The sequence below is a fragment of the Ailuropoda melanoleuca genome, chromosome 14 (genome assembly GCF_002007445.2).
Source record: "Ailuropoda melanoleuca isolate Jingjing chromosome 14, ASM200744v2, whole genome shotgun sequence".
NCBI lineage: Eukaryota > Metazoa > Chordata > Mammalia > Carnivora > Ursidae > Ailuropoda > Ailuropoda melanoleuca.
Genome location: NC_048231.1, coordinates 40,468,868 through 40,473,085, shown reverse-complemented (window position 1 = coordinate 40,473,085; position 4,218 = coordinate 40,468,868). Strand labels below are relative to the sequence as shown.

The window sequence follows — 4,218 nt, the reverse complement described above, 5'->3', positions numbered from 1 at the left end:
TCTATTCATCTTTATGCCAATGCAGTCATAATACGTAATCTTTAATATTCTTCGTGAAGAAGGAAAGGGCTCTGCCTCCAGGTGTGGCCAGTTCCGAGTCTGATTTCCAGGAGGGAGATTCTGACCGGTCAGCCTGTGTCGGGGGCCCACACAGGGGCCAATAACTGAGACCTGTGGGCAGAGAGACCAGGCCCAGGTTTGGCCACGGGACCCCTATGCAGAGGGAGAATGGGGAATGGCTGGGCGCCCCCGAGGTAGGGGTCTGTCCTGATGGCCGTGGTCTGGGAGGGGCTGTGCGGGACTCCCCTGTGTCAGGCTGGGCCCTCCGCACAATCAGGGATGGACGTGCACGGCGGGTGCCGACAGCAGCCTCCCCTGGGCTGCGGGCAGGGCGCAGTCCTCACCGCCAGCTTTGGGTCTGCGGGCCGTGGGCGGTCTTGTCAGCTTCCCTCCAGGTCCCGGAGATAAAACAGGCTCAGATCAGCTTTGGGTTTAAAGCCTTGAACCCACTGTGGAACTCCACGGGAGTTCTTTCCGCTCTGAGCCTTGTTTTCCTCTCCTGTAAAGAATTTCAGCTGCAGGGAACCAGCCTCACAGCCTTGCTGGCAGAGCGGGGGCACAAGAAGGTCAGGAGAACCTCAAGAGAGGACAGATTCTCAGACTGACATTTTCTGAACCGCACTATCAGACATCGGGTGAGTTATTCTGGGTAGACTGGGAATCTCGAATGGACAGGTGATCCGGTCCCGGAGCTAGTAGGCCTGTGCCGTCCAGCGGAGGCCCGACGGGAGGGGAGGACGGGAGCCACCTCTCTCGCCTTGGGGCCCGGCTCTCAGGCCCTGCTGTGGCACCAGCCCTCTGCCGCCCTCTGCATTTGACCTCACACCCACCCAGCCTATGAGCTTGAGGCTTTTCTTGGGCCTCAAAGTATCCAGACATCCTGTGCCCTTCACCTGGGCACACGGCCCAGGCGTCATCCTGAGTGCTGACCACGTCCAGCGTGCCCAGTTTATGCGGCCTCGTCCCCACGACTGCCCTGAAGCAGTGCCCAGATGTTCAGCCCCATCTCGAATGAGGAGACAGAGGCTCAAGGAACTGAATCATGTGACACCTCGACAAACACCTCGTCCTTATCCCAGCAGCCCGTGAACAGCAGCTTCCGGGCTGCTCTCCGGAGGCCAGAACGCTGAGCCTGGGGAAAGTCCGGTTCGTCTCGGCCGTGTCCAGACTGTCAGGTACCCAGGGAAGGACTGACCAAGGCCCCCCGCCCAGCCTCCTGCTCGCACGCAGGCTGCCTCCCCGCCCAGCCTGTCCCACTTGGCACTGAGCAGGAGTGGGTGCTGCCAGGTCCATCCCCCAGGCCAGTAGGAAGTTCCCGAGGCCAGGCGGGGACCCCCGCGTCAGCCCTTACAGGCCTGCACGTGAGTGCGAGCAGGGCTCCAGGGACCCCACCCAGGCCTGCGGCTTCCTGGCTGGTCCCTCCTGCCCCACGGCCCAAACGTTGCCGTTTGGAGCACACACAAAGCATTCAGCCCGAGCTCTGCCTGGGCAGGGCCCAGAATGGGAAGCAGCTCCCCAAACATCTGGAAAATATCTTCTCCCTCTCCAGTGTGCCGGTGAGCCGCTGGAGAGAACACGGCCTGTTTGTTGGGGGAGACGCACCTTCCGGGCCCATGTGGAGCCTGGCGGGAGGCTGCCACAGCGTTGGCAGGGACGCCCTGTGGGGGCAGCAGGGGCCATGCTCCCCTAGGGCAAGAACGCCCCTCCTGGAGGGGTGGGGGCAGGGGGCTCACGCAGCTATGCTTTTTTTGAAAGGTTTCAGAGGTGTTGTTTACGCTCAGTGGTTTCGTCTCCCTGGAATGTAACCGTGAGATAACAACTACTGAATAACCAAGCCACGTTCTGCAACCCTGTTTACAGAAGGGTGTCCTTTCTCCACCGATCTGGGCAGCCACCCCTCTGTGGGTCACGTTCTTTAAGACTGGATCCCACAAGCAACAGAGACGAGTCAAGGGCTCTACCCAGGCCGCTGGGCCCAAGAGCGGATGGGGCCAACTGCCAGCCCGAAGATGGGAGGCCGCTGCTGTGCTCCAGGGAGCACGGAGGCAGCCAGGGTGAGAAGGGCAGGAAGGTCTGCTCCCAGTGAAGCCCTGCTGGCCTTCCCTGTGAGCACCGCTGTGCTGGGGCAGGGCCCGGACCGGGGTGGGGAGTCCTGCAGCGAGATGGAGGTGGGGCTGGGAGACCCTGGGGGGCTCCTGCCCAAGTCCTCCTTCACTTCCTGGATTCCAGGAAGGCTCCCAGGGGGGCAGTGGGCAAGCCCCGAACGGGGTGTGCCCATCCTGTGGCTCCGGCCGGCCCTTCCGGTGTGGCGGCCAGCCCCACGCACGGCCAGCCAGAGGCCCTGGGAGCGTCTGGGAGCGGCAGCCAAGGGCTGGCAGCCAGGAAGGCCCTGCAGCCTCGCAGAGCAGAGGAGGTAAAGCCCAGAGCCACCCAGGGAGGCCCAGGGGTGGTCAGGGAAGAACAGGCAGTGACTCTGATGTGGGAAACAAAGGCAGAAGAGAAATTATGACATTTCCTCACTACTTGCAGCCTATTGACAAGTCCTTGAAACAGGCAGAGTGACATTCCTCCAGGAGCTCAGCTGCCTCGATGCTGATACTTTGCTGAGGGCAAAAAGGCAAACTTAGCCCGACCCCCAGGACCCTGCAAGTCTACTTTATCATATACAAATTCCTTTGGAAACTTCCTTTATCTCTACTCCCCCCTCCCCAATGACAAGATGCGTGTTGGCAACCATCCCCCAAGCATATGACCCACTGATACACATCTGAAGGGTCTCAGGACCGAGTTTTACTAACCAGTAATAAATGACCTTTCCCAACAATAGCTAGCCCCCTCAGGACCCTGGAAAACTTGTTTCCAAAATACCTGGGAGGCTGACACAGCTCCTAACCCCCTCCCAACCTGCAAGTATATAATGGGCCACTCCTCACGGCCGGTGCAGCTCTTTCTGCCCACAGGTCCTGTCCCCATGCTTTAATAAAACCACCTTTTTGCACCAAAGACGTCTCAAGAGTTTTTCTTGGCCATTGGCTTCGAACCCTAACGTTCTTTCCTACATCATCTCTGGCCCTGACCCGGTATGTACCTGGCCCCTTCAGCCCCTCCCAGTGTGAGAGCTGTCGACTCACCGGACTCCAAAGCTCCCCCAGCTGACAAGTCCAGCGTGTCCGAGGCTGTGCCCGGCCACGTGCTGACCATGCGGTTATTCCTGAGCAAGACTGTGGTGACCAGGTTCTGGACGCCTCAGCAGGAGGGCTGGTGGCGTCCCCTTGCAACACTGACCCTCCGCAGTCAGCATGTCAGGCTGGGCCATGGGCTGCAATTCAACAGAGATGAAATGGGGAGGTGGGGGGGGCGGGGAGCAGGGGAGAGGTGAGCTAAGAGGGCACAGAGAGGGTGGGAACCCTGAGAATAAAGCCCGGGGGGAGGAGAGTATCCTGTGTAGGAGACAGGGAGAGCTAGCATCCTGCCTCCCAAGCGGGCCTCCCTAATTCAGCCACCCCTTCCAGCCAGCCGCCCCGAAATACCCAAGTAGCAGAAAGCCAGTGGCGGGGTCCCGTCGGAGGCCCCCATGCTTCCCGGGCTGTCCTCAGGAGCAGGCACGAGAACGGAGTCAGCGTGAGATAGGCCAGCTGTCTCGGGGTCAAGGGAAGGAGGGGCAAGAGGAGGCTTTGAGCACCTGCTGGTGACTTCCAGCAAGCCACTCAGGCGGAGGACAGCGCTACCCTGAGTCGGAAGACGTGTGGGACGGGGAGCTCGCGCCTGCAGCTTGCAGCAGCCCGCTCCTAGCAGGGCACAGTCCCCACGACCGGGACCGGAGGTGAGTGTTGCTGCCTGGGCTTCCTGCCTCAGCTAGGACGATGGGGGAGCCATTGACCCCACCAGCCTCTCACTCGGGGGCCCTAGCTTCTGGCGGACCTGCCCAGACCTGGCACACCTCAGGACACTCTGCCAATCCTCAGACCAGCCGTGGGGGCAATGCGGGGAGGGGTCTGAGCACACACCGCGCCGCGCCAGGCCGCATTTCAACGCAAGCTTTCTACAAGCTGCTTCATAGCCCTCAAAAGGCAGTGACCTCCCAGGAAGCCCCGCATGCCAAGAGGTCAGTACTGGTTAATGGACCCCGCTCTATTCCAGCTTTATCAGCTAATGGCA

General features: G+C 60.8%; 2 long non-coding RNA genes across 2 annotated transcripts; one reads left to right on the top strand and one right to left on the bottom strand.

Moving 5' to 3' along the window:
- Nucleotides 1-3,662, bottom strand: LOC117796059. Its single transcript, XR_004620401.1, has 3 exons — nt 3,591-3,662; nt 3,192-3,379; nt 1-171 (listed from the first exon to the last, which is right to left on the bottom strand). It is a non-coding gene; the product is annotated as an uncharacterized LOC117796059 (long non-coding RNA).
- Nucleotides 1,143-2,848, top strand: LOC117796058. The gene is made up of 3 exons (XR_004620400.1): nt 1,143-1,235; nt 1,816-2,473; nt 2,590-2,848. It is a non-coding gene; the product is annotated as an uncharacterized LOC117796058 (long non-coding RNA).
- Nucleotides 3,663-4,218: the final 556 nt, after the last annotated feature.